The sequence below is a fragment of the Boleophthalmus pectinirostris genome, unplaced genomic scaffold (assembly GCF_026225935.1).
Source record: "Boleophthalmus pectinirostris isolate CB_2022bp ecotype Guang Dong unplaced genomic scaffold, ASM2622593v1 HiC_scaffold_15, whole genome shotgun sequence".
Classification (NCBI taxonomy): Eukaryota; Metazoa; Chordata; class Actinopteri; order Gobiiformes; family Gobiidae; genus Boleophthalmus; species Boleophthalmus pectinirostris.
Window position 1 is genome coordinate 29215000 of NW_026571070.1, and position 22978 is coordinate 29237977.

General features: G+C 39.6%; 1 protein-coding gene and 2 pseudogenes across 1 annotated transcript in view; 1 reads left to right on the forward strand and 2 right to left on the reverse strand.

Moving 5' to 3' along the window:
* Positions 1–22978, forward strand: part of pard3aa (par-3 family cell polarity regulator alpha, a) — an 826722-nt gene that overhangs the window by 109499 nt on the left and 694245 nt on the right. The window lies entirely within an intron of this gene.
* On the reverse strand, positions 13875–13989 carry LOC129408199 (5S ribosomal RNA; annotated as a pseudogene).
* LOC129408200 (5S ribosomal RNA) lies at positions 18529–18643 on the reverse strand (annotated as a pseudogene).

Consider the following 22978-nt stretch of genomic DNA (forward strand, 5'->3'; position numbering starts at 1 on the left):
TATCGTGGTCTCAGTCAGGTCTTGAACTTGGTATCTGAAGGTCTTACACTTGATGAGTGATAAAATGGAGATAGATTTATAAAAACATTGATATATATGTGACAAAATAACAGTAAAATACAAATAAATGTCAAAAATTACAAAGATGGTCTCGATTTGGTCTCTATGGGCCGTGGTCTCGGTCTTTAAAAGTCTCGGTCTTGTCTCGGTCTCGGCCCTCATATGCCTGGCTCTTGTCGTCGTCTCAGACAAGTCCTGGATTTATCCAGGTTTGTCACGATCTATGGTCCCTTCTGAATTCGAACACACTGTAGGGACTGGCTGGTCAGGCAATTCAAGCACCACCAACCACTCACACACCCAAACAACTACGGGATTACACGGATATAAGGCCACGTGGTAATATAAATGAAAGTACAATGATTTCATGTTGATAATGACGTTCATCCAAATAAAGGCATATCAGGAATCAGAATCAGTATTGTCTATCAAGTTTATTCCATAATATTGAAATCGAGTTTGAAATTTTAGTATCGTGAATAATTTCTCTGCATCAAGTACCAGAACTCAATCTTTCGGTTTAGACATGCCCCATATTGCTATCCCAACCATACTTCTCGTCTGAAATTAACTCCATAAATCACTAAAAAGTAATGACTGTGTAAGTAGACCAGATTTGAACTTATCCTGAGAGCTTGAAGTGTCCAATATCAGTGGGACGGAGAAGTTAGGTCTTTCCCATAGCTCAAAATGTCCCTAAATCCGTTCTATACACCGAGTCCATAATATTTTCTTTAGCAGGCCTTGGGGACGACTTCGGAATGCACGCTTCATGAATCCTGTGTTATATTTGGCTTGGAATAAAAGCGGGCCCCTGGGTTCCATCCCCCTCCTGCCCCTCCTCCCCTCTCATAGCAGAAGTTAAGTGGGTAAAGATTCATTTTCTGCGACGGGAGTTGACCATAAAACAACGTGGGGTTAAGCTAAAGAGCACTTCCTGTATGTGTGCTAGTCGAAAGGCTACGCTACATCAGTCAAGTTAGAACATCTGGTCGGAGCACAACTACTGTAATTATACTCAAATTAGTCTGTGTAGCCATATATGTTTAAAAAGTGTTCTAAAACGTTAAATACAGAATTAGTCCACGATTTACAGTGGCCAAAAGTTATTCCTCACTTACCGTATTTTTCGGACTGTTGCCGGAGTATAAGTCGCATCAGCCAAAAAAATGCATAATGAAGAAGAAAAAAACATATATAAGTCGCACCTTTGGGGGAAAATTTATTTTATAAAATCACAGACCAGAAACCGACATTTCATGTTGAAAGTCAAGTTCTACTAATAACAATAGAACAGAGAACAACAGACTGTTAACGTCACATATGAACAGTTCTTCAGATAAACTGTAACATAAACAACAGAACAGAACAAGTTTAACAAACTCTCCATCTCACTACAAATCACTAAATCCATTCAATTCTTCATCCTCGGTGTCACTTCTGAACAACTCCATGACCTCCAGAGGTAAATGGAGCACCTCTTCCTCTTCTGTGTCGCTGTCGTCAAACTCAGTATCAGTTCCAGTTAGAATTATTCCAGCCTTTCTGAATCCTGACAGGATGGTTTCAGTGTCACTGAAGTCCAGGCTTTGTCAATCCATCTACTGACTTCAGGAAGGTTGCATGGTGCATCCTCCCGGTCTCACACCTTTCTCGATCACTCCAAACTTTCTTTCTGTTGCTCTATCACTGTTTTTGGCTGCAGATTTAATGACTTGCAGCTTGTAATCTGCAAAATATGATTTTCTTTTCTGGGTCATTTGTGTTTAGTCTTCTCAGCTGTTTTTATGTTTGTTTCAATTTAAAATTTTCAGTAGTACTGAAGTAACTGTGTGATTGACTGACTGAAAAAAGTGTGACTTATAGTCTGAAAAATACGGTACCTTATGCATTTTGGGCATTTATAAACACTTTTCACAGCTTTCAGAAACCAAAGCGGAGCTTTGCTGTGAAGGTAAAGCTAATGACAACTAGCATGCTAACAACACTCTTCCTGATTTCTGGACAATAAAAGAGCAGACACACTGCAGACTTGTTTTGACCTGAAAGGTGCACTACGTAAGTTTTTGATTGGGGATCTGTCACCTTATTGTTTCTATGGAAATGCTATTGCTCTGTTTGGAATGTTCCACAGTATGACATTAAATAGACATTCTGACTGTGAGCGGGGTCGCCTCTCCACAGGTCTGACCTGTACCTCTGTGTGGTTTGGTCTCCATGAAGATAGAAAGGTTTAACGCCATACTGAGAAACATTCCAGAAGGACATCTCCATGAAGAAAAGCTTCTGACGGACCCTCCACCAGAAAAGTTACACAGTGCAGCTTTAAATATAATAGATTTGCTTATGCTAGCCATTCAGAAACTACACCATATAAGACAATAAGGGCAGCAGAATCTCCTCCTCTTTGTGTCAGATGCAGACTTCAGTTTTCTTCCTTCTGTATGGGCTCGCTGGGGGACTGACCTTTCACTGTCTTCACCGGAGTAAACAAAAACACACGGAAAACCAACACAATCACCATGACAATCGGACAAGATGGAGCCTTACGAGCAGACGGACCGGACTGGAATGCAAACTCGAGGCTGAGGTAGTTGTTCAGTGGTTACTGATTTGTAGTTTGAACAAATGCGTGCTGTCGTTGCATCCTTCGGCAAGACACTTCATCGCTCTGGATATGTAATGTGAGAGTGGTTGGTGGTCAGGCCAGTCTACCCCAGGGCAGCTACGACTACTGCCACCATGTGAAAAGTAAATTGAGGAGAAATACAAGAGAACTAGGGCTCGGTATCATTAAGACATTGCTGATATGATACATACCTCGATATGATATGCTTTTTGATACAGTGCACTTTAAATGCAATAAGATTCGATACGATATATTTCAAATCGATTCAGTTCAGTTAAAAAACAAATGGCCTGTTTACGTAACGCTGTAACTCTTGCGGGTAAAAACGACAAAATGTTTTATCGGAAGTGCCTTTCCTTTAGACGGTGATGGTGTTTTTGGGGCTTAAAAACGCGAAAAACTGAAACCACAATCCAGAGTGGAAAAGCTGAATTCACTCCGCCGTAGCGTTTCCATCTACACTGCCGAAGACGCAAAACTCTGGTCAGATCTGCTCATGTCGTGTATGCTTTTACTTTACATACATCACCACTTAGCTGCATGGCATGCATACCCAATCGAATTCCAGACACTTATGTCACCGTATGGACGCAGATCTCCTCCTGAAAACGCTTGACTAAAGAGTGAAGACGCAACACCACTTTTGCGTCTTCTGTTCAGACAGTCACCATATAAACATAGCCTCAAAGTCTATTAAGTCTACTAAGTTTGTGCAAAGTTAATATGAAAAACTCAAATTTTTCTCAGAACAGTGAAAATGTCAACACAGTTGTAGCTCTTACACAAAATAATTCAGTAAAATATACCTAAAAATAGTCTTAGCGATATATATTATAGCAGACCATGATATTGATACTGTATCATCAAATTAAGCAATACGATATATCGATATTTCAATATTTTTGCTAAAGAGAACCATGTAAAATAATTGCTATCACCAGTCTTTTGAACATTTTCATTTGAATAAGAATGTTAGAAAGCTTCAGAACTGTATATGGAATTTAAAATCTAAATCTTACAAACATGACCCAACTACATCCCAGATACGAACGGACATGTTCAAATCCAATACAATCAACTTCATGGGTAATGCTGATTTTCACATGAGGCCTTGGATGTGTTTCTATCCGCAGGTTAAGACTCTGACAAAACAGGTTCAGTTGTGGTTGAAGTACTTTTGAATACTGTAAGAGCTCAGGCTTCATTCCAGATCCTTTGACAGTAGGATTTGTACTGCATGACTGCTCTGTGTTGGGTAAAGTCTGTCTCTGGTGTGGATCATTAGATGGAGCAAAGTGAAGCAGAATGTGAGTGGTGTCTACATGTTTTATTTGTGTCTGCTTGGGTACTCCATAAACCTAAAACACATCCTGATCTCACCCATGTCCCAGCGAGTCAAAAACACGGCCCAAATCGACTAATCCACCTGTAAACTGTGCTCATAAGGAACATTTTTATACAGCGCTTTTCCACTTCAAGGCTCTCAAAACGCGTTACATCAAGCAACAACTCACCCGTTCACACACACACTCATACACCAGTGTACGCAGACACTGGGGTAGAGATGAATTAAGTGTCTTGCCCAAGGACACAACAGCAGCATTCAGGTGTGGGATCTGGAATCGCAACGCCAACTAGTGGATCTGACCGCTCAACCAGTGATGTTCATATCTAGAGCGAGATTCGATCAACCAAGCTTTTATTTTTCCAGTTCAAGACGTTTATTGTCAAATTTACATAATGGACATGTGACAAATTTTAATTATGTTCTCACTCTCAAACTTCTAAATTAAATAATAATAATACAATAAAAAGGAAAGGTCCAGAGTTCTTCCTGAGTTAAACAACACTGTATATTGATGGTTTCTTCAGCATTATTGTGGTGAAATATTTAAAATTCTTTGTCCAGGCATACCACATTGAAGCAACTTCTTTCTTACTCTAAGCAGGGTCACCTCTCCACCACTTGACCTGCTTGATGAATATGGACCTAATATTTGAACACCATACTATGCAACTCTACCCAGGCTGGCGCCACCTAGTGCCTCCGCTCACTTTCATTTCTCTCCAGCAACTAGGTCAGGAATCAGAATACATTAGACAGTTTACAAAAACCCCGGAAGTGTGAGTTCAGGCACCAGCCAATCAGAGAAGAGTTCTACATTCTGTGTTAGCAATTATTCCTGAGGATTTAAAGCTGGAACAAAGAGAATGTTTGGTGAAAGACGTTATTGTCCTTCTTTCTACTGGATTTGGTGCATTACATACGTCACGACCAAATATCAGCGACTGGTTAAATGAAAAAAGTACCCGCCTACTGTTGAGCAAATGAATCCTAATGCTGCGAGGTCAGACTGTTTCTCTTTGTAGAAACCGTCAGAATCAGGGTAGTGGAACATTGCAGTCGAAGCAATCAAATCTCCATGGAAACAAGGAAGCAGTTGATTCACCGTCCACCAGAAAAGTTACATAGCCCCTTTTTAAAATAAAGTACCAGATTTTTCTCCATGTATTTGAACAAATTGTGTCTTCGCCCAGTACATATATATTGCATTTGCATCTAATTACAAATCCCTTTAGTGACCAATAATCAGGAAGTGCAGGTTAGCATGTTAGTAAGTGTAAAATAACTTTTTATCATGAACTGGTCCTGTTTTTTCCCCCACATTTTTCTGAAAGTAAAAATCAGGTAGAGCGCATTTAACTGCACAGCTATATGATCCCACTCTAGAGCGGTGGAAAACACAACTACAGCGAGTTCATTTCAATATTTCGATTTCATATGTTGGAATAAAGTAGTGGATACCTGAGCGCATAGGTATTCTGTTATTCTGTGCGCTGAATGGGCCTACTCACTCTGACCATGTGTTTGGTGGATTAGAGCAGTATATTATGAGAGAATAGTGCTGTTGTCTTTGTAAATGTGTATGCAACGTGATGGATACTGAAGGAACCGGCGCATTTATAAGTCTTAAGGGGAAGTTCGGATTTCGGTTTTTACTGTATTTGATTTGTAATTTATTCCAATATGTGATTCGAGATGGATTCAAGTCACGAGAGTTGGCTTTGTAGCATATTTGTACGAATTGATACAGGTTTTGTGTTGTGGAAAAGTTTTGGCGCTTTCAGGCGTGTTGTAATGTCTATGATGATGTTTGCATGCTAGTTGTTTGAGTGTAATTAAAAGGGTTTCACTCCTCGGTTTGTTGGTATTTTGTGTAATCGAATGCAAGGTTTCAGAAAAATTTAAAGATGTGCTATGGAACTTTACTGGTGGTGTCTGTAGAGGTATTATTGGTTTGCAGGTAATATTTCATAGTAAATTTTTAAAAAAGATACACAGAAAAAACTAAACAAAAATACAATCAGAAATGCAAAAAAAGCAAAGATATAATAAAAAAATACAAACAAAAACACAAAAAAGCTAAGATACAAATACGAAAATACAAACAAAAATACAAAGTTAAGATACAAATACAAAAATACAAACAAAAATACAAAGTTAAGATACAATCAAAAAATACAAACAAAACACAAAAAATAGCAAAGACACAATAAAAAAAATTCAAACAAAACATAACAAAGCAAAGATACAATGAAAAAATAAAAAAATAAGTAAATAAAATACAAACAGAAAAACAAACAAACATGAGTTTTATGGAAAATAAAATAAAGTAATAAATAATAATCATAAACACACACATCTCCTCTCCACAGATCAGACTTACAGTATAACTAGCTCTGGTTGCGTCATGTGCCTGTCTCCATGGAGATAGATGGTTAATGCTGAACTGTGGAACATGTTCAAAAAAAAAAAAACTTGGATTAGACCTAACACACAATAGCAGTTTTCTGAGGTAAAACTACTTCATATTCGAGAGGAAGTCAAAAATGTAAAAATTTTAAATGACTTTTACTTCTCTGTAGCACCCCTTCTCGTATCCGTGGAGACAGATCAAATAGTTTAATACCACACTATGCAAAATTTACTTACCATCGAGACAATCTCTTCATTCATTGATTTGATTTCTAGTTTCTTTACCCACTCGGCCTTTACGCAAAAGTCGGACCTGCTCACCAAGTCCACCGCCCCCACATGAAGCTAAAATGACTCAAAGTTATTATGCAAATAGTAGATAAGAGAAGAGAGCAGCGATCTCTTCTCTTCTGTCTCTTCTGTCTCTTCTGTGTCTGCGTTCGTAGACTCGTGTGTTACAAATGGACCACCTCTGTCATAAATACTTATTAGAAAACCCAATAGTCTTAGTGGCAGAGCCCAGCTGTTTAAAAGGGACTCAGAGTGGAATCTATCAAGAGCTATTGTCATCCTTCCTCTCCCCTCTCCTCTTTCTCTCCCTTCTCTTCCTCCCCTTTCTCTCTCTCTCTCCCCTTTCCCTCTCGTTCCTTTCTCTCTCCCCTCCTATTCTCCCTCTCTCCCCTTTCTTTCTCTCCCCCTTTCTCTCTCTTCCCTCTCCCCCTCTCCCCTTTCTCTTCTTCCTCCCTTTCTCTCTCTTTCTCTTCTCTTGCTCCCTTTCTCTCTCTCCCGTTTCTCTCTCCCCTTTCTCTCCATCCTTTCTCTCCTTCTCTTTCTCCCTCCCTCTTCTCTCTCCTCCCTTTTTTTCTCCCCCCTTTTCTCTCTCTCTTCCCTTTCTCTCCTCGTTTCTGTCTCTGTAGCCCCATTTCCCCCCTTCCCCTTGTCTCTCTTTTCCCTTTTTTTCCCTCACTTCCCTTTCTTTCTTTCACCCTTTTTCTCTCATTTCTGCGTCTCCCACTCCCCTATCTCTCTTTCTTTCTCCCCCCCTCGGAGTTAAATTGACTACTTTAACTCAAGTTTCTTTCTCAAGTTTCATCTTTTAAACTGGGTTCACAGATTACTACTACTACTACTACTACTACTACTACTACTACTACTACTACTACTACTACTCCTCCTCCTCCTCCTCCTCCTCCTCCTCCTACTACTACTATTACTACCACTATTATATATCCAGACTAGTACTGTATGGTTAGTTTACTGGGTTTTCCGTGGTGGTTGAAGAGAATGTACCAAATGTCATCTTGTCATGTGTCTGGTGTCCGGTGAAGCAGCTCGTCTCCTCCACTCCCCCTCACAGGCCGAGAAGACGTGCCCACGGGGGCGGCTGCTAACTGGGCTGAAACCCTCATGTTCTGGGCCTGTCACCCGGAGCCCCGCGCTTCTGTTCGAGAGGCCGATTCATTATGTACACGACACACACTAAACTGCGTCACTGCTGTTTCAACGTATGCTCGGCCAGTTTAGTGCACAATAAAGAGCTCATATTATGTTATTTTCTGATCTTTTATAATGTTATTTCCCCATCACAAAGAAACCCTGCATATTTAGGCTGAGTTCACTCTGTGGTAATACAGGAAGTGCTCCACGTCATCTTTTGTTTTTAAACTCCATGCACCTTCACTAGAATCATTTGGTTAATTGCTGAACTCTACTGAACAAAATGTAAAAGGAGCTGTTAACTTGAAAACTACCACATCACAAGTTGGAACAGAGCATTTTGAGCTCTGGAGATGTCGACAGACTAATAGATGCATCAAGAATTTCGGACTTCTGGTCATCGTGCAATGCATACTGGGAAGGATTTTCCGAAAAAGTGAGCATCAGACCTCCATGTTTGTTTTCCCATTGGGTTGTGTCTCTTGTGAAAGCAGATCTTTTCAAGTCTTTTGAACCATATCACTTTTGTTTCTGGTTCTGATATTGTCATATTTTAGTTTTGGGATTCGGACATCGTTAATTGTGTGGTTGTTGGATCCTAACAGCGGAAAACGACTCGAGAAATTTGTTTACGAACTCCATAAATGCAAAAGAGAATCAGATGTGTGTGTGACTGTAAACCTCCGTTCAAACTGTTCGCTGTTTATTATTTTTCAATTCCGTTGGGAAGGGAAAGGTAATGGGCAGGATTGATCCATAGGAAAGATGAAAACGGAAACCTTTGACTGCCTAAATCATCCCGAGTTTGCAGCGAACATTTTGTATGTGAAGCGCCACATATAAAAGAGGGTGGGTTCAGATTTTTGTGTTTTTAAGCCCTAAAAACGCTGTCACCATCTAAACGAAAGGCACTTCTGACAAAATATTTTGTCGTTTTTAACTGCAAGCGTTCTCGTGTAAACAGGCCCTAAATATATCGGCTGTTTTATTGGTTATCGGCAGCTCCAAAGTCCGTTTTATCGTTGTCATATCGGATCCAAAATAATCCATATCGGTTGGCCCGGCTTGTGAAAATTTTTTCTCAAGTTTCATCGTTTAAACTCTGGGGTCACAGATTACGCTACTACTACTACTACTACTAATACTACTACTACTACTACTACTACTACTACTATATGCTTTCTTTCACCTGTATTCAGATTTCCCTACAATGGAGAACTTGTATGATTAGCCGTTAGTTTTTGCATTGCCCTTCTCCCTGTATCGCGGTGCAGAGATCCACAGGTCTAAAGCGGGACTCGGCTCAAACACAAGCCCAGATCAGTGCTCCCCGCTGGGCTGTTACTCGCTGGCCGCTCCCTGATTGTCCGCTCTGATTGTGGATCCAACACACCGGTGATTTAGTGTCATTTTGTCCAATTGTTCTGTGAAAACTATTGTGGGGGAATTGTCTTAACTGGTCTGCGGAAGGTGGTCATTTGAACTGCTTCCTGTGTAGTTTTCTTACCGCGCCGTATATAAACCATTACGATCGCCGGATTAAGCCAGAATTGTTCTTATTTTGTTGCCATGACAACAAATATAGAAATGTGTTTGGTTGGCGTATAGTGCTGCAGTATGAACAGCAATAGAAAGGACATATTTTTGGAATTGCTTTCTGGTTTTCTAGCTTAAACTTTAATCGACCTACTTGTCTCTATGGAGATGTTGTTGCTTTTCTGGAATGTTCCACAGTATGGCATTGAACAGGGGATATTAACTGCTAAAACATCACCTATTTAAATCACGATGTTGCCTTTTATCATTTTGAAAATACTGTATTTGCCAAAAACAATGTATTGTTTATATGTTTTAAAGGTTTCACTTTCGTATTTAAGCTCATTCTTGCTTAGTCACCCCCCCTTCAGAGCGCTATTAGTTTTGTCAAGTTGTTTGTACACTTTTTTTGTATATTTATGGAGAATTGTCACGTGGAAACATGGGTGATGTAGGCTTGTGGGTGGAGCTTTGAACGGAATCGTACTGCTAACAAATAGGAGAGTCTCAATAGGGCTCAGGAGAGATCACTAAATTACTCAAACATACATTGATGATGTCTGAAACCTCTTAAGACATGTTTCTGATGAAGGACCAATGTTATAACATGGTAGAAAGTAAAAAAAAAAAGTTGCACCAGTCAAAAAATGCATAATGAAGAAGAAAAAAACATAAGTCACACCGGACTATAAGTTGCACTTTTTGTGGGAAATGTGTTTTATAAAATCAGAAACCAGGAACCAACATTTCATCTTGAAAGTCAAGTTCTAGTAATAACAATAGAAGAGAGAACAACAGACTGTTAACGTCACATATGAACAGTTCTTCTTCAGATAATAAACTATAACATAAACAACAGAACAGAACAAGTTTACCAAACTCCCCATCCCACTCCAAATCACTAAATCCATTCAGTTCTTAATCCTCTGTGTCACTTCTGAGAAACTCCGTGACCTCCGGAGGTAAACGGAGCGCCGCTTCCTCTTCTGTGTAGCTGACTTAGACTCGGCATCAGTTCCAGTTAGAATTATTCCGGCCTTTCTGAATCCTAACAGGATGGTTTCGGTGTCACTGAAGTCCAGGCTTTGTCCATCCATCCAGTGACTTCCAAGAAAGTTGCATGGTGCATCCTCCCGGTTATCGTGAAGCTGTGTTCTCCATCCCCACTTTCCACCAATAAATGCGAGATAAGTTTAATGCCATACGGTGGAACATAGACAAATCAATAAGATCTCCATGGAGACTGGAACTTGGTTGACAACCCCCAACCAGAAAATTGTTTAAAAAAAAAAAGTTTTCACCTATCCCCTGTCCCCACCTACAGACTTATACTTACATGCAGTTATTTAAAAAATACAATGCTATACTGTGGAACGCAATGCGGATCCTCCACTAGAAAAGTTCCATAGTTCAGCTTTAACTTGCTCTCTTATACCTTTGCACTGTGCCCCGTCCACACCCGTCGCCTCCCCGCTGCCACCGGTCCCATCTCTGTTTCCACGACAACCGCTCCATCACCTCCGTGCCCGTGTTGCCGTGGCGATGATGAATAGCCCCCTTGTGCTTTGTGTGCTCCCTGTTTGATAAATACTGTACACTATATATACCCCCCTGCTCTCCCCTCGCAGCTCATATTAAAGATGGGAGTCAGTCAAGATTGAAAATTGATTTCTGATGGCCCCGCCGTTCACGTGGAGGTGCAGCCACAGATGTATGAGGCTCTGAAGTCATTAAAACTTTGGGGGCGGACTCCGAACTTGTGCAGACGTCATAATGTATCTCACTTAGAGGCCTGGCAGTGATTACATTTGGACCAGGTGCTTGAGCGGGTGATGCATGGACCTGACTCACTGCGGTTACACTCAGAAGACGAGCGGACTTTACAACATAGACTGATGTGGTGGTACGCTCTGTGTACAAGGGTCTGCTTATGTAATGTTCTGAAAGTTTGAGGCAATAACATTACTTTTTCAAATGTTTGTATTGTGTTATGATGAGTGTGTGGCGTTGTTGGTTCATTGGGCAAGACACCGCACCCATACGAATGTGCTGCGTGAGTGATCGGGGGTGGCAACAATAGTACCTGAGGAGCACTGAGTCTGGAGTGGATGAGTAATGCAGAGCTGTCCAAACTTTCTTCACCAAGGGCCACATCTTTAGCATATTCTAAGCAGAGGGCCACAGAGCGGGGTCAGTGCAGGGGATCCTTCATTTGCATTTTACAAGTTTTGACAGAGCTACCATATCTTACCTTAAGGGTTGAAACATTATTTTCAGTCTGTATCATAAGGAAATGTGATGTGATGAATGTGAAAAGTTATAGTGGCAGAAGTACTTAAATCTGCTACAAAAATATGACTTGTAATTATTTGGGCCATTTCAGCAGAACAGAGCTGAGGTAGGGCTGGGTGATATGGAATAAAAATATATATCTTGATATACAATATATATCTTGATGTCTGTAGAGGAGAAATAACCCCCAAAAAACTGCTGCAAAAACAAACATACCAAACAAAGAGCTTCTGCAACATAAAAAACAAAACAAAAAAACTCTGTATACTAAAACAATAATTTAACCCTATAATACGTATTGCCTTCTTTTCATTCAAAAATAAAACAAATCAGCTCAACTCGAGCTCATCTTTGCATTAACTCTGTTAATGATATGATACGATAATCAGAACCATGAGCTCCTATAACAGAGGAAATTCGGGAGGTTTCTGATTTTAATAGATCCATGTAAACTCAACGTTTCCAAACACTATTGTACAAATTATAAACTGCAGCAGATTATTAATTAAATCTTCTGCATAAATAAACTTTACATTTCTAAACTTTACAACATATAAACCATAACCACTATGGAGCCACATCAGCCCATTTGAGATTGTAATGTGTTTAATGCAGCTTTGACACATTTATTTATGTTTTACAGCAACAAAACTTAAAAGTACATGGCTAATTTGCATAAACTAAAGTGCTGAAAAAAAAAAAAAAAAAAAAAAAACAAAAAACTGCTCACTCCTTGTGCGCTGATGTGGTTCAGCTTCTGTCGGACTAAAGGACACGACTCAGTGGAATATGAGTGTTCTCTCTGTGACAGAGGATGTGCTGCTGATGGCTTGTCTGTAAATGGTGGAAAAGGTTCGTGATGCTAGAAGCTTTTGGTTGGCACCAACTTTCTGCATTTGTGGCAGTAGTGAGGGGTGTATGAGACACAAGAGTGGAGGGGTCACAAAATCAAGGAGATGGGGGTGCGTGGGGGCGATCGAGTGCATATATAAGACACATTGAGATATCGCTCACCTCTAGTCTGAGGGCCACATTTTGCCCATGGGCCATAGTTTGGACAGCACTGGAATAATGTATACAGTTGTAAAGCAACTTTGAACATCTGAACATCTGAAATCATTATTATTATGCCTTTCACGCATTTATTGCAATGTACTTTCTTTAAGTTAAGGGGCCTGTACCTGATGTTAAACTTGTTAAACTGTGAGTCAGGAGCTCTGATACTGCACCATGACACAGAAACATGCTGTTGTTTCCATATGGTTTACATTCATCTCCGCCCACTGGGTGCTTTTTTTTTTTTTTCACTCTTTGTAAAGTACAATGACAGAGAATCAAGTCATTGTACACTCTGTATCGTGTCAGACAGCTGGTTTCTCATGTTTCTTAGCAAATAATTAGCTTGATTGGTCAAAAACTAGTATCCCTGGCATTTCAGTGGTACACACATATGGGTTTAAGTGTCTTGCCAAACACACACAAAAAATATAAAAAAATTGCACTGCCAGCTTGTGGGTGACCTGACTGCTCCATGATGTTTATGCGTCAGTTTATGGCTCTTTGTAAACTGGACAGAGTATGACTTTTACTCTTAGTTATTTCAAGTAGAGGCCCTTAATATTCTCTGCTGTGAAGTGTTGTAGAGAACAGAGCACAGAGTGAGAGCAGCTCTGTGCCCTGTGCCCACTGCTCTGCTCTGGCACAGGGTGAGACAACCAGGTCTCCAGGGCAACACCAGCTTTACAAAACTGCAATAGAGCACTTTCCTTCAAATCAAACTGACAACATTATAGTGTAGTGTAGCATAGTGTGGTATAGTGTAGTATAGTGTACTACAGCACAGCACTAGAGTATTGTATTGTATAGTATAGCAATTTATAGTATAGTATAGTATAGTATAGTGTAGTAAGTAACTAAGTTTTGTATTTTATATAGCGCTTTACAAATCATTGTTCATTCACTTCGTACCCAGTGGTGGTAATCTACTATTGTAGCCACAGCTGCCCTGGAGTAGACTGACTGAAGCTCGGCTGCCATGCCAGTCGTTGCCATCGGCCCCTCTGACCACCAACATCACTCACGCACACACACTATTTTCATACCAGGCAATGTGGGTGAAGTGTCTTGCCTAAGGACGCAACAACAGTTTTTGTAACTGGCACCCCACTGTGGCACCTTTTCCCAATGGTCTCCCATCCAAGTACTAACCAGGCCCTGCCCTGCTGAACTTCTGAGATCTGACGGGATCAGGCTTTAACTAGTCGGTATGGCCACAGTAGTATTGTATTGTATAGCGTAGCGTATGTTGTATTGTGTTGTATTAGTATTGTTAAAATTTTAAAAAATCAAACTCGTTACTGATTTCAATATTGCAATAATAATAAAACACATTGCAGTAGTATTGTAGTACTTTAAACACTCTAAATACAATACATCGGTTACATTTTATGCCCAGGAATTGGCTGATTGGTCACTATTATACATAGGTGTACCAAATAACGTTAAAGTAAAGAAAAATTATATTTGTTTATTTAAATGATAGTTATTTTTAACATTAAATCATAGTACATTTGTAGTACTAGTAGTAGTTTTCTATTCCCATGTGGTCTTATATATGTGTACCCTGTGAACTCTCTGTGGTTCAGGTAGGTTCGTGTACTATGTGCTCTTATACTTGTTCTGGTACAGCTCAATATCTTAAAGCTATTCAGGAAAGTTTCATTTCTGTCCTGTGAATGTGACTCTTTAGTATCGATACCTGCTCAAATGAGTATCTAGTTTCAATACCAGTTTTAATATCAATTGGTATCTGATTTTCGATACTTTTGACGACCCTGTAGTATTTTATGCCTATAGTATGTCCCTGTTATTAAGACCCAGTTGTATTTTATATGTCATATTTTAGTACATTTGTTTAAAAAATACGTAATTGTGAATTTCTGGATCTTAGTCTACACTTCACCCACAGTTTAAAATAAAACATGCATTTACAACAAAACTCCCAGACGTGGCATTAACCGTCACACGCATGTCCCACTTAACATGGCATGAAACTCCTAATGACCAACATAAACCAGAACACGGCCAGGCTAACCATGACAGCGACCAGGCCCCTCTGACGCTACGCTATTTATGACCGCGTTACTCTCTCTCCCCCGCCCGCTCGCCCCTCGTTAGCAGTCCCTCAAACCAATTAACACCTAAACGTGCATTCATGTCCGATTCCACCAACTTCTGGACGCAATTAAACAGAGGAAACTCGGAAAATTATGGGACACTGGGGATTTCGGAACTTGGCTGGGAATTTTTGGACTACCGTTGGACGCTCGCTCGATTAATGATTGGAATTTTTTGGATGAATGTGACAAATTTCAAGATTTATTCACCAAATTTCACCTCGCAATTGTTAACACATAAGTTATCGACGTAACTAAGTAAAAATTATTTGGCCTGATTACCGTATTTAGCCAGCCCAGATTTTAGCATTTGATAGGTCCCTTGAGAAAACATAAACCGCAGTGATCAAAAAAAAGACCGACCGAAAACCAGATCTGGGTACGGGAGTGGCGCCAGTGGGTTATCTTCGCCGCCCCCTTCAGCGAGGAGGGGGTACGGCGCGCGCATATTATGGTACTCATTAGCGCTAAAAGGATTCGTACCTCACAAATATGGCCGCCGACCGAGTTCTGACATGTTTTCAAGTGGAGTTGTTACCGTAAAGCGCAGCGTGACATTTCGCGGGTAACTTTGAAGGCAAGTGCGGCGAAACATGTGCGGCGGCCGTTTTGTCGTTTTATGTGATCGGGCTGGTAAAGACAGAACCATCGGCGAACAGGTGTTTTGGAAGATGTCATGCAGTTAGTTTTGAAGTTAGGCTAATGCACTTTCCATTCTGGTAACCAAAGGTAGGAAGTACTCGGTTACATTTACTCAGTTACATTTACTTGAGTCAGTTTTGAGATAAAATTGTACACTTTAACTCCTACTTGAGAAGGGTGACCAGATTTTCAGAATTAAAAACAGGGACACGCCCAGTTTGTGATGGCTGGTAATAATAAAACTGTGAAACAAGTGTGTGATTAAAGAAAATTGTGTTTTGGTCATTTTCAAGCAGATTTTCTGTATTTTACCTAAACAAAAACAAAATCAAAACAAAAACAAGGATCAGATTGGTCAAAAATAGGAACACCAGGGACATTTCTTGTATAAAACTGGGACAAATCACTGGTTTTGGATAAATCTGCTGGGACACAGGACACAGGACTCAAAACTTTGACTTTTTCTGGATAAATACTGGGGAATACTTGAGGAATACTTTTCATTGAAGTAACAGTATTCTTAGAAACAAAGGTAGAGTGCTTTACTGGGTCATAAAAGAGTTTAAAATAGCAGTACAACTACTCTAAGAGGGTTAAAACAGTAGTCTTTAAACAGACAGTTACCCTTACTGGAAAATGTAAAGGTGGGCAAGGTACAAACCCGCCAACACGTTTTGACCAGCAAGATGGTCTTTGTCAGGGACCTTTGCCTGATAATTAGTTGGAGGGCCTTGGGTTTGTACCTTGCCCATTTTTACATTTTCTAGTAAGGGTAACTTTCTATTTAACAGTATTCTTACTTGAGTAAACGTTTGGTTACTCTTCCACTGTGAGTACTTCCTACTTCAGATATGATTTTTCTCATTTTTATTCTTTGTCTATTCTTCGAAAATAAAGTTTGTCCTTCAAATTACATTATCTTACCCCTACTTGTACTTACATTTTATTTTTAAAGTATCGTTCCTCTTGAGTAAAAAATGTGGCTACTCTACCCACCTCTGCTTGCACATGTAGGTACTAAACTAGCTAAAATCTAAAGAAATGTAACCATTTAAAAAAAACAATTTTGGCAAAGCTAACAACAACAACAACTAGCATGTTAATTGTGCATTTCCTGATTCCCATCAGTAAAACTTCGTAATTAAATGCAGCAGAGAGCACACAGCATTTTTTTTTCCCACATAGCTCATGAACTGCTTAAACAAGTTTTGCTTAGATATGTAGAAGAAAATAGGGTACAGGGCTTTTAACTTATCCTGATGACAAAGTGTTTCTTTTTTATTTATTTTTTGCAAGTTTGTTTTTAAATATTATACATTTCTAGATTGCTCTATCACCACATCCACCTCAGATTTTTTCTTTTTTTTAAATAATAAATAACTCAAAATTTATTCCTTGTCAAAAATCCCCTCCAAAAAATAAATAACACTGGTTGCCCACCACTCACATGTACCAAAGAGAAAGTGCACTGCTCACGTCCCTCACTTGGTATTGAACCTGAAACCTGTAGGTCACTAATATACTACACCTACATCCCTTCCTATTGATGAACAGAATGGCATCAGACTCTCTCGTTTCCTCTGCGACCTCTGAATTATTCACTCCATCTGGACCTGTACATACACTTTAAACATATGACAGCCTAATGAGGCCTATTGATCGGGTAATTGATTGCTTTATGCACAGGCTAAGTGACTAGAGAGACTGATCCATGTGGGCACCTCATTACTTAATATGTATTATTCAGAGCTCACTACTGACCGGCATAGTATCAAGTGTACTACGTATGTCAACATATTTACATCATATTTACATCAGACTCTCCTGTGTGGACACATGGACAAAAGAGCTCTCATGTTGGTGAATCATACTGCTGTGAAATCATGGGCTCAGGGTTATATGCTACATTATCTGTTTAATGTTAAAGGTACCATGAAAAATACAAAGTTATGTATTTGATAACCATTTTGACAACCACACATAATCAGACAGACATATGTCACCGTATGTCTCCTGCTGTATTGATCTAAAGCAGTGATTCTCAACCACTGTGCCGCGGCACACTAGTGTGCCGTGAGAGATCGTCAGGTGTGCCGTGAGAAATTATCCAATATCACTTTTTTTAAAAATAAAAATGTATTAATTATTACCTGCAAATATTATGTCATTGTCGAGTGNATTGTACACTCTGTATCGTGTCAGACAGCTGGTTTCTCATGTTTCTTAGCAAATAATTAGCTTGATTGGTCAAAAACTAGTATCCCTGGCATTTCAGTGGTACACACATATGGGTTTAAGTGTCTTGCCAAACACACACACAAAAAATATAAAAAATTGCACTGCCAGCTTGTGGGTGACCTGACTGCTCCATGATGTTTATGCGTCAGTTTATGGCTCTTTGTAAACTGGACAGAGTATGACTTTTACTCTTAGTTATTTCAAGTAGAGGCCCTTAATATTCTCTGCTGTGAAGTGTTGTAGAGAACAGAGCACAGAGTGAGAGCAGCTCTGTGCCCTGTGCCCACTGCTCTGCTCTGGCACAGGGTGAGACAACCAGGTCTCCAGGGCAACACCAGCTTTACAAAACTGCAATAGAGCACTTTCCTTCAAATCAAACTGACAACATTATAGTGTAGTGTAGCATAGTGTGGTATAGTGTAGTATAGTGTACTACAGCACAGCACTAGAGTATTGTATTGTATAGTATAGCAATTTATAGTATAGTATAGTATAGTATAGTGTAGTAAGTAACTAAGTTTTGTATTTTATATAGCGCTTTACAAATCATTGTTCATTCACTTCGTACCCAGTGGTGGTAATCTACTATTGTAGCCACAGCTGCCCTGGAGTAGACTGACTGAAGCTCGGCTGCCATGCCAGTCGTTGCCATCGGCCCCTCTGACCACCAACATCACTCACGCACACACTATTTTCATACCAGGCAATGTGGGTGAAGTGTCTTGCCTAAGGACGCAACAACAGTTTTTGTAACTGGCACCCCACTGTGGCACCTTTTCCCAATGGTCTCCCATCCAAGTACTAACCAGGCCCTGCCCTGCTGAACTTCTGAGATCTGACGGGATCAGGCTTTAACTAGTCGGTATGGCCACAGTAGTATTGTATTGTATAGCGTAGCGTATGTTGTATTGTGTTGTATTAGTATTGTTAAAATTTTAAAAAATCAAACTCGTTACTGATTTCAATATTGCAATAATAATAAAACACATTGCAGTAGTATTGTAGTACTTTAAACACTCTAAATACAATACATCGGTTACATTTTATGCCCAGGAATTGGCTGATTGGTCACTATTATACATAGGTGTACCAAATAACGTTAAAGTAAAGAAAAATTATATTTGTTTATTTAAATGATAGTTATTTTTAACATTAAATCATAGTACATTTGTAGTACTAGTAGTAGTTTTCTATTCCCATGTGGTCTTATATATGTGTACCCTGTGAACTCTCTGTGGTTCAGGTAGGTTCGTGTACTATGTGCTCTTATACTTGTTCTGGTACAGCTCAATATCTTAAAGCTATTCAGGAAAGTTTCATTTCTGTCCTGTGAATGTGACTCTTTAGTATCGATACCTGCTCAAATGAGTATCTAGTTTCAATACCAGTTTTAATATCAATTGGTATCTGATTTTCGATACTTTTGACGACCCTGTAGTATTTTATGCCTATAGTATGTCCCTGTTATTAAGACCCAGTTGTATTTTATATGTCATATTTTAGTACATTTGTTTAAAAAATACGTAATTGTGAATTTCTGGATCTTAGTCTACACTTCACCCACAGTTTAAAATAAAACATGCATTTACAACAAAACTCCCAGACGTGGCATTAACCGTCACACGCATGTCCCACTTAACATGGCATGAAACTCCTAATGACCAACATAAACCAGAACACGGCCAGGCTAACCATGACAGCGACCAGGCCCCTCTGACGCTACGCTATTTATGACCGCGTTACTCTCTCTCCCCCGCCCGCTCGCCCCTCGTTAGCAGTCCCTCAAACCAATTAACACCTAAACGTGCATTCATGTCCGATTCCACCAACTTCTGGACGCAATTAAACAGAGGAAACTCGGAAAATTATGGGACACTGGGGATTTCGGAACTTGGCTGGGAATTTTTGGACTACCGTTGGACGCTCGCTCGATTAATGATTGGAATTTTTTGGATGAATGTGACAAATTTCAAGATTTATTCACCAAATTTCACCTCGCAATTGTTAACACATAAGTTATCGACGTAACTAAGTAAAAATTATTTGGCCTGATTACCGTATTTAGCCAGCCCAGATTTTAGCATTTGATAGGTCCCTTGAGAAAACATAAACCGCAGTGATCAAAAAGACCGACCGAAAACCAGATCTGGGTACGGGAGTGGCGCCAGTGGGTTATCTTCGCCGCCCCCTTCAGCGAGGAGGGGGTACGCGGCGCGCGCATATTATGGTACTCATTAGCGCTAAAAGGATTCGTACCTCACAAATATGGCCGCCGACCGAGTTCTGACATGTTTTCAAGTGGAGTTGTTACCGTAAAGCGCAGCGTGACATTTCGCGGGTAACTTTGAAGGCAAGTGCGGCGAAACATGTGCGGCGGCCGTTTTGTCGTTTTATGTGATCGGGCTGGTAAAGACAGAACCATCGGCGAACAGGTGTTTTGGAAGATGTCATGCAGTTAGTTTTGAAGTTAGGCTAATGCACTTTCCATTCTGGTAACCAAAGGTAGGAAGTACTCGGTTACATTTACTCAGTTACATTTACTTGAGTCAGTTTTGAGATATAAAATTGTACACTTTAACTCCTACTTGAGAAGGGTGACCAGATTTTCAGAATTAAAAACAGGGACACGCCCAGTTTGTGATGGCTGGTAATAATAAAACTGTGAAACAAGTGTGTGATTAAAGAAAATTGTGTTTTGGTCATTTTCAAGCAGATTTTCTGTATTTTACCTAAACAAAAACAAAATCAAAACAAAAACAAGGATCAGATTGGTCAAAAATAGGAACACCAGGGACATTTCTTGTATAAAACTGGGACAAATCACTGGTTTTGGATAAATCTGCTGGGACACAGGACTCAAAACTTTTACTTTTTCTGGATAAATACTGGGGAATACTTGAGGAATACTTTTCATTGAAGTAACAGTATTCTTAGAAACAAAGGTAGAGTGCTTTACTGGGTCATAAAAGAGTTAAAATAGCAGTACAACTACTCTAAGAGGGTTAAAACAGTAGTCTTTAAACAGACAGTTACCCTTACTGGAAAATGTAAAGGTGGGCAAGGTACAAACCCGCCAACACATTTTTGACCAGCAAGATGGTCTTTGTCAGGGACCTTTGCCTGATATTTAGTTGGAGGGCCTTGGGTTTGTACCTTGCCCATTTTTACATTTTCTAGTAAGGGTAACTTTCTATTTAACAGTATTCTTACTTGAGTAAACGTTTGGTTACTCTTCCACTGTGAGTACTTCCTACTTCAGATATGATTTTTCTCATTTTTATTCTTTGTCTATTCTTCGAAAATAAAGTTTGTCCTTCAAATTACATTATCTTACCCCTACTTGTACTTACATTTTATTTTAAAGTATCGTTCCTCTTGAGTAAAAAATGTGGCTACTCTACCCACCTCTGCTTGCACATGTAGGTACTAAACTAGCTAAAATCTAAAGAAATGTAACCATTTAAAAAACACATTTTGGCAAAGCTAACAACAACAACAACTAGCATGTTAATTGTGCATTTCCTGATTCCCATCAGTAAAACTTCGTAATTAAATGCAGCAGAGAGCACACAGCATTTTTTTTTCCACATAGCTCATGAACTGCTTAAACAAGTTTTGCTTAGATATGTAGAAGAAAAATAGGGTACAGGGCTTTTAATTATCCTGATGACAAAGTGTTTCTTTTTTATTTATTTTTTGCAAGTTTGTTTTTAAATATTATACATTTCTAGATTGCTCTATCACCACATCCACCTCAGATTTTTCTTTTTTTAAAATAATAAATAACTCAAAATTTATTCCTTGTCAAAAATCCCCTCCAAAAAATAAATAACACTGGTTGCCCACCACTCACATGTACCAAAGAGAAAGTGCACTGCTCACGTCCCTCACTTGGTATTGAACCTGAAACCTGTAGGTCACTAATATACTACACCTACATCCCTTCCTATTGATGAACAGAATGGCATCAGACTCTCTCGTTTCCTCTGCGACCTCTGAATTATTCACTCCATCTGGACCTGTACATACACTTTAAACATATGACAGCCTAATGAGGCCTATTGATCGGGTAATTGATTGCTTTATGCACAGGCTAAGTGACTAGAGAGACTGATCCATGTGGGCACCTCATTACTTAATATGTATTATTCAGAGCTCACTACTGACCGGCATAGTATCAAGTGTACTACGTATATGTCAACATATTTACATCATATTTACATCAGACTCTCCTGTGTGGACACATGGACAAAAGAGCTCTCATGTTGGTGAATCATACTGCTGTGAAATCATGGGCTCAGGGTTATATGCTACATTATCTGTTTAATGTTAAAGGTACCATGAAAAATACAAAGTTATGTATTTGATAACCATTTTGACAACCACACATAATCAGACAGACATATGTCACCGTATGTCTCCTGCTGTATTGATCTAAAGCAGTGATTCTCAACCACTGTGCCGCGGCACACTAGTGTGCCGTGAGAGATCGTCAGGTGTGCCGTGAGAAATTATCCAATATCACTTTTTTTAAAATAAAAATGTATTAATTATTACCTGCAAATATTATGTCATTGTCGAGTGTCCGTGCTGTAGTACAGTGTAGTATATAATGACTGGCAGAGTGATCTAATATTCAGCAGCTAATTGCCTCGTTCCTTTAAATCAGTGGTGCTCAATACGTCGATCGCAATCTACCAGTCGATCGCCAAGGTTGTGTGGGTAGATCGCCGTGTCTCGTCTCGGACTCGCGTTTGGTTTGGTAAATGTGCAGAGGCTGGTAAATATCACTGCAAAAACCAGAAAAGAATGCAACTCCAGTTTGGAACTTTAAAAAATCTTCCTTCACTTTTTTCACAGTTTTGTGTAAAGTGCCAGAGGAAGTTCTCTTAAAGAAGGGGTTCTCAAACTGTGGGTGAGGGTCCAAAAAAGGGGCACAGTGTTTAGTGCAGTTTGCTTGGCTTTGTATTAGGTAGATCTTTATGACTTGGTCATTTTGTAAGTAGATCGCATGCTGAAAAAGTGTGAGCACCCCTGCTTTAAAAGAATTAGTAACGCATGTGCATGGTGACAGTCATGGAAAAGTTTTTAAAATGGTCGAATGCGAACTCCGAAATGGGCCCTGGACAAGATTCTGACCCAGAAGAAGAGCTTTTCAAGCTTAACTGCTATAAAAACTAAAAACAGAGAGAGACTGAGAGCTGTTGATGA